Source organism: Hemicordylus capensis, chromosome 4 (assembly GCF_027244095.1).
Source record: "Hemicordylus capensis ecotype Gifberg chromosome 4, rHemCap1.1.pri, whole genome shotgun sequence".
NCBI classification, from domain to species: Eukaryota; Metazoa; Chordata; class Lepidosauria; order Squamata; family Cordylidae; genus Hemicordylus; species Hemicordylus capensis.
This window is the reverse complement of record NC_069660.1, coordinates 111,600,837-111,615,642: the sequence shown is the minus strand read 5'-3', so window position 1 is coordinate 111,615,642 and position 14,806 is coordinate 111,600,837. Positions and strand designations below refer to the sequence as shown.

The following is a 14,806-nucleotide window of genomic DNA, read 5'->3' as shown; positions in this document are numbered from 1 at the left end:
CAAAATAATTTTCCCTCACAAAATCCAAAAGCAATGTGACCCTTAGCAGAAAAAGGGGAGTTAAACTGGCTGGCATCCTGGCTGGCATCCTGACTAAACCAGAATCAAGATGCCAGGAAGATTTACTTGTGCTGTGGAAGGCTTCCAGACTACCACAGTGTGGAGCATGCAGAAGCAGCATGCAGTGTGGAGCATGGAATGTGGAGCATGCTATCTCTGCTTCCTTGTGTGACCCACATGGACATATTTTTGGGTAATGCAGAAAACTTCCAGGAGAAGCAAATTTTGACAAAGTCACCCTCACCCTATTTGTTTAGCACTGTGGAACTAATAAAATTCTCCACAGTGCAGGCATGTCTTCCAGTTGCACTGACACTTGCTTAGACAGGACACTGTCCTTTATTTTCAAGCACTCATTGTCATTAATGCTAAGAAGTCCACTTTCCTTCTCAGAAAAGCAATTTCATCATATCTTATGAGGCATTTGATAAGCATGGGCCAGAACCTGGCAGTCTGAGAACCATTGTGCAGAATATGGCCAACATGTGGAGACCACATTAAATCCGGGGGTGACTGTTTCCATGTTGTTAGTTGGTGAGGCTATTAACATGATCATGTGGGCGGATGAGCAGATGTGGGCGAGGCAGCGTTCAACCTACCTTTCCCTAGACAACCGCTCTTGCCCCTGCTGCACACAAACCACAAGCCCAGATGATCTGTGCTGTTCCCGGCAGCGCTGAGCAACTCATTATCCTGGCCTCCAAGTGTCCCACAATACACCGTGTGCTGAGCACAGTACACTGGGAGATTCTCCAGGGGACAGGTACTCTAGGTGCCTGAGCCTGTGTCAGTGCAAGCTACAAGCAGCACTGACACACAATCCCAGCAGCCGAGTAAGACCCGGGCTTCAGCGCTGGGTTTGGCACTGCAGGGCTGCCAGGATCCTTGTGAGCCTGGTGGTTCTCACGGGCAGCCAAGCCCAGGCAAACCTCAGTTGTCTAAGCCTGGACTTGGCTGCTTGTGAGAATCTCAATGTGTGAAGTGACTTGCTTGAACTGCTCTTACAGAACCAGAACTTGGCTTCTGTATCTGACCAGAAGTAGAGATGTGTGAGCCTTCTCACTTTGAGCCAGGCTTTATTTATTTATTTATTTATTTGTTTGTTTGTTTGTTTGTTTGTTTGTTTGTGCATTTATATACCGCCTTTCATTAAAAAGATAACCCCAAGGCGGTTTACAAAAGTTAAAAACATACAATAAAAACACAATAAAAACATCATGTTAAAAGTACAAAAACATATAAAAACAGGCATAAAAACAACACAACAAATACAAAAAATAGAAACACAGAGAAGCCGCAGTAGAAAACAATCATGTAAAAGCCTGGGTAAAAAGCCAAGTCTTTAAAAGCTTTCTAAAAGCCGTGATGGAGTCCGAGGAACGAATGGCCACTGGGAGAGCATTCCAGAGTCTGGGGGCAGCAACAGAGAAGGCCCTGTCCCGAGTGCACGACAACCGGGCCTCCCTCATTGTCGGCACCCGGAGCAGGGCCCCCTCAGATGTCCTCGTCCAGCGGGCAGCAACCCTTGGGAGCAGGCGGTCCCTCAAATACCCTGGGCCCAAACCGTTTAGGGCTTTAAAGGTCAAAACCAGCACCTTGAATTGGACCCGGAAATGAACCGGCAGCCAGTGCAGCTCTTTCAAAATGGGAGTGATATGTTCCCAACGGGCAGCTCTGGATAAAACCCTCGCTGCCGCGTTTTGCACTAGCTGCAGTTTCCGGATATTCTTCAAGGGCAGCCCCACGTAGAGCGCGTTACAGTAATCCAGCCGCGACGTGACTAAGGCGTGGGTAACCGTGGCCAGATCTGCCTTCTCGAGAAAGGGACGCAGCTGGCGCACCAGCCGAAGCCGTGCAAAGGCACCCCTGGCCACCGCCTCCACCTGAGCCTCCAAAAGCAGAGCCGGGTCCAGTAGTACCCCCAAGCTGCGTACTTGCTCCTTCAAGGGGAGTGCAACCCCATCCAGAACCGGTAAAATCTCCTCATCCCGATTGGCTCTCCTACTGACCAACAGTACCTCTGTCTTATCCGGATTCAGTTTCAGTTTGTTAGCCCACATCCAACCCATCACGGCCTCCAACCCCCGATTCAGGACATCCACCGCCTCCCTAGGATCAGATGACAAGGAGAGATAGAGCTGAGTGTCATCCGCATATTGCTGACAACTCAGTCCAAATCTCCGGATGACCTCTCCCAGCGGCTTCATGTAGATGTTAAACAGCATGGGGGACAAAACCGATCCCTGCGGGACCCCACAGGCCAACGGCCACGGGGCCGAGCAGTAGTCCCCCAGCACCACCTTCTGGACCCTCCCCTCAAGAAAGGACCGGAACCACCGCAACGCAGTGCCTCCGATTCCCATACTCGAGAGGCGGCCCAGAAGGATACCATGGTCGATGGTATCGAACGCCGCCGAGAGGTCCAGCAGAACCAACAGGGACGCACTCCCCCTGTCTAGTTCCCGGCGTAGGTCATCCACTAGAGCGACCAAGGCAGTCTCAGTCCCATACCCGGGGCGGAAGCCAGATTGAAAAGGGTCCAGATAATCCGTATCATCCAAGACCCTCTGCAGCTGGGACGCCACCACACGCTCCATCACCTTGCCCAAAAAGGGGAGGTTAGACACAGGTCTATAGTTGTCCAGGTTGGAGGGATCAAGGGAGGGCTTTTTTAATAGAGGTCTTACCACCGCCTCCTTGAGGCACGATGGCATCCTGCCCTCCCTTAACGAAGCATTAACGATCACCTCCAACCATCTACCTGTCCCCTCCCTGGCAGCTTTTATTAGCCATGAAGGGCAAGGGTCAAGAGCGCACGAAGTCGCCCGCACACTGCCCAGGATCTTGTCCACATCCTTAGGCCGCACCAACTGAAAAGAATCCAACACAACGGGACCAGATGGTACCAGAGGCACGTCTGCCGGAACTGCCAAAACTCTGGAGTCCAGGTCAGCACGGATGCAAGCGACTTTATCTGCAAAGCGACAGGCAAACCGATCACAAAGAGCCGTAGATGACTCCTCCCCCATTGTCCGGGGGGATGTGTGGAGCAAGGTTTTCACCACACGAAACAGCTCTGTTTGCCTGCACTGAGCAGACGCAATGGAGGCAGAGAAAAAACATTTCTTCGCCGCCCCCACCGCCACGGCATAGTCCCTAAAATGGGCTCTAGCCCGTGTTCGATCGGATTCGTGACGACTCTTCCTCCAGCGTCGCTCCAGCCGTCGTCCGAGTTGCTTCATCGCCCTAAGCTCCGAGGAAAACCAAGGAGCAGAACGGGCTCCACCAAGCCGGAGAGGGCGCTTGGGGGCAACCGTGTCAACAGCCCTGGCCATCTCTCCATTCCAGAGATCAACCAAGGCCTCGACAGGGTCACCAGCTCTGGACACTGGAAACTCCCCGAGGGCCGTCTGAAATCCAAGCGGATCCATAAGCCTCCGGGGGCGGACCATCTTAATCGGTCCACCACCCCTGCAGAGGGCAGACGGAGCAGTCAAACTAAACCCCACCAGGTGATGATCTGTCCATGACAAGGGAGTGATCTCAAATTCCCCCACCTCCAGATCATTTATTTCCCGATCGGCAAAAACCAGATCCTGAGTGTGTCCCGCCACGTGGGTAGGGCCCGATACCAACTGAGACAGGCCCATGGTTGCCATGGAGGCCATGAAATCCTGAGCTGCACCCACTAAGGGGACCTCAGCGTGGACATTGAAGTCCCCCAAGACAATAAGCCTGGGGGAACCCAAGGCCACCTCCGAGACCACCCCCGCCAGCTCAGGTAGGGAGACTGAAGTGCAGCGGGGTGGTCGGTACACCAGCAGAATCCTTAGCCTATCTCAGAGGCCCACCCTCAAGGACAAACACTCAACATTCTAAGATTGCCTGACCGGGCACCTGGAAACGGGGAGGGTCTCTCGAAAGATGACCGCAACGCCTCCTCCCCGACCCTCGAGGCGGGGCTGCTGCACGATCTGGAAACCTGGAGGACAAACCTGAGAGAGACCAACCCCGCCCAGCTCATCCAACCAGGTCTCCGTCACGCATACCAGGTCAGCACGCTCATCCACAATCAAATCGTGGATGAGAGATGTTTTTGCGTTAACTGACCTGGCATTTAGCAGCAGCACCCTAATCCTCGAAGGAGTGTTTGCCATTGTGCCGGCCTGGTTCAGGCAGTCCAAGTTCGAACTGGTCCGACCCCTAGTTTGAAGAACTGACTTTCAGGCTGGCTTGGGGGTGGGGGGGTATACTTGTAAAGGGGAATGCAGCAAAGGGGAGGGGTGAGATAAAGGTTTTGTTTAGCCTTTAAAATAGAGGTGGCTGGGGCAGCAGAAACATTGCAGGCAGCAGCGGAGTTCCTCCAACTTCCCACCATCCTTCCAAATGACAGCCCAGACTGGCTGTGGCCCAGTTTGGGCCTCTGTGCACACACGGAGGCCATTTTCGTGACCATTTTTGTGACCATTGCAAATGGTCTGTGTGCACACGCAGAGGCCACAGAAATGGCTTCCGTGTCTGCACAGAGGCCTGAACCGGGCTGCAGCTGGCCCAGGCTGTCATTTTGGAGACTGATGGGAGAGGGGATTGGAGGTACCCCTGCCACCACCTCCGATGTCTCAGCCACCTTCATTTAAAAATAATAATAAAGGAAGCCTTTATCCTACCCCACAGTTACTGGGAATGTCCTTTACCTGTAAAGGCGAATCCTCACCAGATTCCCATTTACAAGTATAACCCCTGAGCTGGCCCGCAAGTCAGCTTGGCCTGGCTCAATGGCCGAACTGGATCACAACTGATTCAGCCAAGCCCAAGCCTGGACTGAGCAGGTTCGAATCCGGTCTGGATCTGAACCAAGTTGACCAAATGGCTCACACACCCCGAACCAAAAAAAGCACACCCAGGTCCTTAACAACACATCAGCATGGTCCTCTCTGCTAACAGAGCTCATGATATTGTTCCTGTCTTCTCTCATACTGGGAAAGCATCCAAACCTGTGAGAGCCAAATCTCGCTTCCCTAAGAGACTAATTGTCCAGAGAGGCACTGCTTCTGTTAAGATGTAACACTGAAATACCAGAGCTGTCTTTGAGTGTTTTATTTCCAGTTGTTTTCTTTGATTATAGAACGGTGCTGCTAAGCAGCACTTCAGCATGCTGAGAGTCTGATCAGCTCTGGGTATGTATCTGAAAAATGACCCATAGTTTTTGAACACAACATGTAACACTTGCAGGGAATGGACATTTTAATCAGTAAGAAACAATAAAAATGTTTGACCTTCCCATTTTCTATGAAAGCTTACGGTCAAAAGAAAGCATAATTAAAGCTCTGAATTAGGACTTGGGAAACAATGTGAGTTCCCTTGCAAAGAAATAGCTTATGTAATAAAGGTCACTTATCAACCAGCTCCAGTTATTAAATCTTCGCATTTAGCATGAGCTGGCTTCACAGAATCAAAGGTTGCACTATTAAATAATGAAAGAGACCAAACAGGAAAAGGTCATAAGCAAGAGAAACTAGCGTCTTCTAATAGCTGCTATGTGTTTTGCCATGGTGTGGGGCCAATCAGTCTCTTTGGTTTAAATATGCCTTCCTTCCATTGTTTGAAAAATTAATTTGGTTCTTTAGAGAAACAGGAATCTGTTCCATTTTCATTTCCTTGACAACAGAGTCTTCCTTCTTCACTTTGTGCTTTACATATAAAATGAGTCTTATGACTAAATTATCATGGACATGCAAGAAAATTCAGAATTAAACCATTTCAGTTGCTATCTTAATGACAGGAATGTAATTTTTGTAATTTAGAAACAATGTCCTTTTAATGTTTGATGGGTCATTATTAGCAATTTACACCACACATTAATTTAGTCCTCTATTTGAGCTTTTCTTGTTATTATCCAATTTGGCTCAATACTACAAAGCAGGTAGCAAAGCTCCAGAGATGCATACTTCATTTTAGCACTAGTTATTCTTCAGCTCTTTCAGGATATCTTAAAGAGTTTTTCATTTTAGAAAATGCAACATGTGTAATGATATCAGCTGGGAATAGATAGCATTTGCCTTTATTTTGTCTGATGTTCTTTTGAGGTCTCTTGAATGAGAGGTACAAAACAACCATTAAGAGTCTGGCATTGTTTTATTGAATTGCTGTGCTATATAAGCAAAAAAAAAAGTATTTTAATCTTCCTGTACTTCAGTAATAATTAACCAAGCAGTTTGCATCCACACATAGTTATTTTCTACAGATCTCAACCTGGGAGCAAAGACTTCACAGGAGAGAAACCTCAGCACATTTAAAAAGGAAAGAAAAAGGCAATGTTACATTTGCTTGCATGCTCACAAACCAGACGCTCCGATTTAATGTGGCTCTCCGGAACACTATATATAAATCACAATCTATACTGACATGAAACACACACACAAACACACACATACACAGCATCTGGTTACGTATGTGTGTTTCAGTTCTGTTTCCTCTCCATTTTAAAGCTACAACAAGCGAGTTGGCTCAGGGTCTTACATTACAGAAAGTGTTTCTGCCTTCATTAAATTTAATGTTAAGATTCATCAAAATTTTAACATTTGGAAATTATTTAACAATAAGCAAATTGTCAGCATGGGTCTCAGTTTCCAGAACAAGTACAACACTTCTGCTTCAAGGCAGTTTCTGTGAAGGGTATTACCAGGCAGGACCATGCATAATTACTGGGAAACCAAAAGGAGAATTGTGCATCAGTTGGCATTGTTGAAAAGAGGAATAGACTGTCAGCTAAGCATAGGTTATATAAAAAGAAATCAATACATTCACATATCTGGTGAATAGGCTTCAACTGGGCAGCTTTGGAATAGTAAGAGTTTTGTTAACCATAGTCAGGAAATTATAACACCTTCTATTATAATATAGATTCCTACCTTCGGGGCAGGGTCACTTCAGATACAACACTAAACCTTGATTAAACAATGGCTTAGAGTTACCAGGCACAGGCTCAAAAACTGCTTCATCACTCTATATGGAAAATGGAGGAAATTAGCGTCTATATGTAGTTTAGAATAAGCCGTGATGTGTTGCTGCATCCCAACTGGCAAATGCTAGCCTGTTTTAATTAAAGTTTGTTAACAAGCCAGGAGAATGAACCAGTTGACTTATCCTAACCATATCAAAAGAATATCTGATCATAATATGGAGAATGGGCTAGTTAGGACACTAATCTGACTGACCTAATTCAAATGGAAAATGTGGGTGCATATGTTTCCCTCCCAACCAGCACACCATGATCTAATTGCTCAGGGGAAAGGTTTCACCCAAACCGCACTCAACATGCAGTTAAAATACTACTTTAAAGTATAATTTGAATTGCGGATAGAGAGGGCAGGTCAGATGATTCATCCCTACAAGATTAGGCAGCAACACACTGCCTAATGTGTGGGGTGTGAGTATAGAGGAGCAGTTCAGACGACTGACACTCATTATCCTCTCCCATGTAATTACAGTTACAATTGGGAGTATTGTCTGAACCAGACCAGTACATTCTGTTTGTGAAGACTACCTGTCTTTTGCTGCCAAGACTAACATGCTGTTAGGAGAAAACTTGTTTTTTTTAAAAAAAAACAATAATGATTTTTTTTAAAAATCTCACAATCTTTCCCCTCTCCTACAGACTAGCAGATTGCTCTTCTGAAGTACCCAGAATTCATTAGCATGTCCCAGCTAAGTAAGTGAAGCAACCAGAGATAATGTGCAAGCATTTCCAAAAACAAAACACAAGGCACACACACATACTCAGAGCATTTGGATAATTCTTGGGTTACACAGTGTTAGTTCAAGAACTGGGAGCTGTTCCAAACAAATGCTGCATGCTGAAGCCAAGAGGCCATTCATCTTAAAAACCACCATGTTGCTCACCTGCCCCTCATTACTATTTCACGGAGGTTTGGGCAAAGCCAACAATAATACTCCATTCAAGCAAGAAGCTCTTCCATCAAATTGCACCAAGTAGACTAAACAAAACGTAATCAGGTTTCAATATGGGACAGTTGTCATCTAAAAACTACTTAAAGCTTTTTAGCCACTGGCTTTAATTTGTTTGAAATAATATTGTCCCAAAATGCTTAGTATCACTTAGATATGGCATGCTGGGTGCAGTTGGCAATTAGTAGTGCAATTTTTAGGTAGTCTCTATTATAAGAGTCTTGCCTTACTGTCTTTCATGTGATTATTAGTAACAGAATTAAATATGTGGGGAGGGAGGTTTTTCTCCCTCCCCATGCCAAGCATATTAGGTTGACAAACAGCAGAAAACACCAGGAGGTAAAATGTCAGTAGCAGCTGAAGGGTACATGGTGAGAAGGAACATACTGTTAGTACATGGACTGAATTGAGAATGACTCTCAACAGGAGAGGACCAAAATAGTTTCTCACTTCTATCATCTCACAGTGCAGCACGATGTTTCCAGCATACAGCATGTAAACCTTTCTTAGAGAGTATGTTACACAATGAAGACCCAATGCTAGGCTGAATTTGCTTTCCCTCCTCGGAACAATAGTCAGCGAGATATAAGCAGCACAAAGGAACAACAACAAAAGCGATGTTACAGGGTGCAACAAAGCACAGCAGAACCCCTATTGTCTAAAGATCAATTATTCAGAGGACTCAGGATTACTGTAATCAATTTTGCATTTCCTACTTGACCTCAGAGCAATGTAGCCCAGCAAGCGTGTTTATATAAACCTACGTTTGGATACTTCCCACTCCAGTTTGAATAATGAAGGCTGAATTGTAACTATATCTCAGGTATAAGTTGCTATTAAAAGGGAGGGGGAGAAATTGGCTGATATATCCAGAAGGAATCACCTTTTTCCTTGGGATTGGGATGATCACTTCCTGAAAATCGCTGGCAGTGTAAGGAAAAGGAGATGTTTGCTTGCCTCTCTTATAAACGTGAACGAGTAAGATCATGGTGCATACTTATGGGTGAAATGGGAATGATAACCTAATTAGTGTGGTTGACAATAACAGAATGAGGTAATTTATTCCAAATTACAGCAGTGAGCTTCCTTAAGGAGCTTTGGCCTCAACGTAGGAACAAGCAGATTATGAGAAAGAGGAGGAGCAGGATCCCATCATCCCACTAAATGCTTTCAAGTTTCTAGGGTAGCCACCCTAGAGTCTAAAGAAAGTTAGCATCTTTCACCCTTTTTCCAGTGTGAAAAAATGATGAAAATGATTCCTTAATAGTATTGAGTGGGTTCTTGCTCTGAATACCTGGACTAATCAGGAGGCTGCACTTAATAGTCCTCAGCACTTCGCAAGATGTAGTGGAGTAAACTTTGCAAGACAGAGTAAACTTCTGAGTTCTTGACAGTCACTGGCCTTGGCTAGAAGCTGTATAAGAGCCCTAGATAGTACACTTCTTACAATATGGTAGCTACCCAATGACAAAAATGACAAAATTGTATGACAAAATGACATCATTGTACCAATGATATTACAAGAATTCAGTACCATTTCAGGGGTAAAATGTATATTAGCATAGCTTAAGCAGATTCACATAATTAATAAGGCCAACTAGGCATCACAACTAAAGAACAACTCTTTCCTAATTCCAAATATATCAATCAGTTGGACAGTGAACTTCAGCAAATCCCATCCACCAAGGGTTTCTATGGAAATATTGTTTGCATACAAGGTAATACCACCAACTATGCTCATCTTAGGTAAACGAGATGAGGTACATAATAGCTTATCCAACTCTTACATGAGCCTGAATGTTCTCCCCCAGCATTTATTTATTTTATTTATTTTTGCATTTATATACCGCCTTTCATTAAAAAGATAACCCCAAGGCGGTTTACAAAAGTTAAAAACATACAATAAAAACACAATAAAAACATCATGTTAAAAGTACAAAAACATATAAAAACAGGCATAAAAACAACACAACAAATACAACAAATAGAAACACAGAGAAGCCGCAGTAGAAAACAATCATGTAAAAGCCTGGGTAAAAAGTCAAGTCTTTAAAAGCTTTCTAAAAGCCGTGATGGAGTCCGAGGAATGAATGGCCACTGGGAGAGCATTCCAGAGTCTGGGGGCAGCAACAGAGAAGGCCCTGTCCCGAGTGCACGACAACCGGGCCTCCCTCATTGTCGGCACCCGGAGCAGGGCCCCCTCAGATGTCCTCGTCCAGCGGGCAGCAACCCTTGGGAGCAGGCGGTCCCTCAAATACCCTGGGCCCAAACCGTTTAGGGCTTTAAAGGTCAAAACCAGCACCTTGAATTGGACCCGGAAACGAACCGGCAGCCAGTGCAGCTCTTTCAAAATGGGAGTGATATGTTCCCAACGGGCAGCTCTGGATAAAACCCTCGCTGCCGCGTTTTGCACTAGCTGCAGTTTCCGGATATTCTTCAAGGGCAGCCCCACGTAGAGCGCGTTACAGTAATCCAGCCGCGACGTGACTAAGGCGTGGGTAACCGTGGCCAGATCTGCCTTCTCGAGAAAGGGACGCAGCTGGCGCACCAGCCGAAGCCGTGCAAAGGCACCCCTGGCCACCGCCTCCACCTGAGCCTCCAAAAGCAGAGCCGGGTCCAGTAGTACCCCCAAGCTGCGTACTTGCTCCTTCAAGGGGAGTGCAACCCCATCCAGAACCGGTAAAATCTCCTCATCCCGATTGGCTCTCCTACTGACCAACAGTACCTCCGTCTTATCCGGATTCAGTTTCAGTTTGTTAGCCCACATCCAACCCATCACGGCCTCCAACCCCCGATTCAGGACATCCACCGCCTCCCTAGGATCAGATGACAAGGAGAGATAGAGCTGAGTGTCATCCGCATATTGCTGACAACTCAGTCCAAATCTCCGGATGACCTCTCCCAGCGGCTTCATGTAGATGTTAAACAGCATGGGGGACAAGACCGATCCCTGCGGGACCCCACAGGCCAATGGCCACGGGGCCGAGCAGTAGTCCCCCAGCACCACCTTCTGAACCCTCCCCTCAAGAAAGTACCGGAACCACCGCAACACAGTGCCTCCGATTCCCATACTCGAGAGGCGGCCCAGAAGGATACCATGGTCGATGGTATCGAACGCCGCCGAGAGGTCCAGCAGAACCAACAGGGACGCACTCCCCCTGTCTAGTTCCCGGCGTAGGTCATCCACTAGAGCGACCAAGGCAGTCTCAGTCCCATACCCGGGGCGGAAGCCAGATTGAAAAGGGTCCAGATAATCCGTATCATCCAAGACCCTCTGCAGCTGGGACGCCACCACACGCTCCATCACCTTGCCCAAAAAGGGGAGGTTAGACACAGGTCTATAGTTGTCCAGGTTGGAGGGATCAAGGGAGGGCTTTTTTAATAGAGGTCTTACCACCGCCTCCTTGAGGCATGATGGCATCCTGACCTCCCTTAACGAAGCATTAACGATCACCTCCAGCCATCTACCTGTCCCCTCCCTGGCAGCTTTTATTAGCCATGAAGGGCAAGGGTCAAGAGCGCACGAAGTCGCCCGCACACTGCCCAGGATCTTGTCCACATCCTCAGGCCGCACCAACCGAAAAGAATCCAACACAACGGGACCAGATGGTACCAGAGGCACGTCTGCCGGAACTGCCAAAACTCTGGAGTCCAGGTCAGCACGGATGCAAGCGACTTTATCTGCAAAGCGACAGGCAAACCGATCACAAAGAGCCGTAGATGACTCCTCCCCCATTGTCCGGGGGGATGTGTGGAGCAATGTTTTCACCACACGAAACAGCTCTGTTTGCCTGCACTGAGCAGACGCAATGGAGGCAGAGAAAAAACATTTCTTCGCCGCCCCCACCGCCACGGCATAGTCCCTAAAATGGGCTCTAGCCCGTGTTCGATCGGATTCGTGACGACTCTTCCTCCAGCGTCGCTCCAGCCGTCGTCCGAGTTGCTTCATCGCCCTAAGCTCCGAGGAAAACCAAGGAGCAGAACGGGCTCCACCAAGCCGGAGAGGGCGCTTGGGGGCAACCGTGTCAACAGCCCTGGCCATCTCTCCATTCCAGAGATCAACCAAGGCCTCGACAGGGTCACCAGCTCTGGACACTGGAAACTCCCCGAGGGCCGTCTGAAATCCAAGCGGATCCATAAGCCTCCGGGGGCGGACCATCTTAATCGGCCCACCACCCCTGCAGAGGGCAGACAGAACAGTCAAACTAAACCCCACCAGGTGATGATCTGTCCATGACAAGGGAGTGATCTCAAATTCCCCCACCTCCAGATCATTTATTTCCCGATCGGCAAAAACCAGATCCAGAGTGTGTCCCACCACATGGGTAGGGCCCGATACCAACTGAGACAGGCCCATGGTTGCCATGGAGGCCATGAAATCCTGAGCCGCACCCACTAAGGGGACCTCAGCATGGACATTGAAGTCCCCCAAGACAATAAGCCTGGGGGAACCCAAGGCCACCTCCGAGACCACCCCCGCCAGCTCAGGTAGGGAGACTGAAGTGCAGCGGGGTGGTCGGTACACCAGCAGAATCCCCAGCCTATCTCGGAGGCCCACCCTCAAGGACAAACACTCAAAATTCTGAGATTGCCTGACCGGGCACCTGGAAACGGGGAGGGTCTCTCGAAAGATGACCGCAACGCCTCCTCCCCGACCCTCGAGGCGGGGCTGCTGCACGATCTGGAAACCTGGAGGACAAAGCTGAGAGAGACCAACCCCGCCCAGCGCATCCAACCAGGTCTCCGTCACGCATACCAGGTCAGCACGCTCATCCACAATCAAATCGTGGATGAGAGATGTTTTTGCGTTAACTGACCTGGCATTCAGCAGCAGCACCCTAATCCTCGAAGGAGTGTTCTCAGCATGTTTCCCCCCACCCAAATAAATCCGTTGAATATTCCCAAAATGAGGTCTATCTGTCTTTATGTCAATTTATTTGTAGTCTGATCGGACAACGCAATATTATACTAAGAAATAAAGTCTTATAAGGGAACTAAACTGTACAACTATTAACACTAAAAGAGCTAAATAACAAACCACAAGAACTCTGTGAACAAGCTGGAATGTAACCTCTAATTCACTTGAACTCCATTGCTGTCTAGACCCATTATTTAATTTAGTCATTCTTGGAGGGCCAGCTAACAAATTGTTTTGTATGCATGGACAGAAAGTGATAAGCTAAAATGTTAATTATCCATTTATTTCTGAAATGAAATTAATCCATGTCAAGAATAACAATAAGGATTATTAAAGTAATATTATCCCTGCGGCATTTTTAAAATGTATTTCACAAAAAGCAAATTTTAGTAGGATGCTGAAGTCCCAGGTTTTTAATTGCTAGACACTTTATCTATTAAGAAAACACATGCACACCTCTGGCCATGTACTTTTCTGTTTTCCTCAAAGTCATAATGGGACTGTTTGTAGAGCAATGAGATTGCTGACCAGAGCTTTAAAATCATCCTTTTCCCAGATGCTTAAGAAGCTGTTGCCAAATTTAGCTTCAGGATAAATATATGTTTATAACCCACTAGCAGTAGTTAAACTGCTTTTTAAAAACCTGAGTCTAAAGTCTTTGTGTTTTTGGTTACAAAAAGCAAAACACAAAACTCAAGGGTTTTTTAAAAAAATAGAAATTTGAGTGTTTAGTTATATTGATGTATATTTCAAGAAAAAAACAATGAAGCTTTTCATATGAACAACCCCACCTGGGGTTGCACAGTTCTACCCAGTTAGGGCTGCTCTTGCAGAGTGCAGATATCAAGGCTGGGATCGGGGCTGATCCTGGGCAGTCCGAGGTTTCCCCTTGGGCTACTACCTAGGTAGAAGGGTACGGTCGTGTGTCTGCTTGGGCATCCCAAGCATACACACAACTGGACACCTAGAGCGCAGTACATTGTGGGATGCAGATGGCCACAGCCTGCTTTCCTCCCGCTTTCCTCATGCTCCCTCTCTGCTCTCAGAACTGCCACAATTGCAGAATTAGTCAGGATATTGGCCAAGAACACTTGGATATTGGCCAAGGAACAATAAACCATCCTGATAAATGGCAAACTTTGTAAATGCTCATCTGTATTCATCCTTTATTCCAAGTGTGTATGATTTGTCCATAATTAAATTTATTTATTTATCATATTTTTAAACCACCTGATATGTACATCTCTAGGCTGTGTACAAAATTTAAAATAATATTTAAAAGTCAACACAGATTAAAATACATGAAACACAATAAAATAGTCTAAAACAGTTATTAAAACAAATTAAATTGTTAAAATTAATTCTAATTAAAAGCTTGCGAGAACAGGAGAGTCTTGAGGGTCTTCCTGAAAACAAACGGAGAAGGAGATGCTATTATTTCAGCAGGGAGAATATTCCAAAGCCCTGTGGCAGCCACAGAGAAAGCCTGGTCCTGGGTTGCCACCAAACGAGCTGGTGGCAACTGTAACCAGAACTCTCCAGAAGATCATAACAGGAAGCAGGGTTTATGACAAAGGAGGCGCTCTCTTAAGTAACCTGGACCCAAGCCATTAAGGCTTTATAGGTAATAACCAGCACTTTGCATTTCACCCAGAAATATATCAACAGCAAATGCAGTTCTTCAAAACCAGTGTAATATAGTCCCTTCATGTTGTTCCAGAGACCAATCTGGCTGCCACATTCTGTACCAATTGTAGCTTCCGGACTACATACAAAGGCAGCCCCATGTAGCAATAGCAATAGCACTTACATTTATATACCGCTTTATACCCGAAGCTCTCTAAGCGGTTTACAATGATA

General features: G+C 46.6%; 1 protein-coding gene across 6 annotated transcripts in view; it reads right to left on the bottom strand.

The window, feature by feature from the left end:
- Nucleotides 1-14,806, bottom strand: part of ST6GALNAC3 (ST6 N-acetylgalactosaminide alpha-2,6-sialyltransferase 3) — a 610,078-nt gene that overhangs the window by 287,459 nt on the left and 307,813 nt on the right. The window lies entirely within an intron of this gene.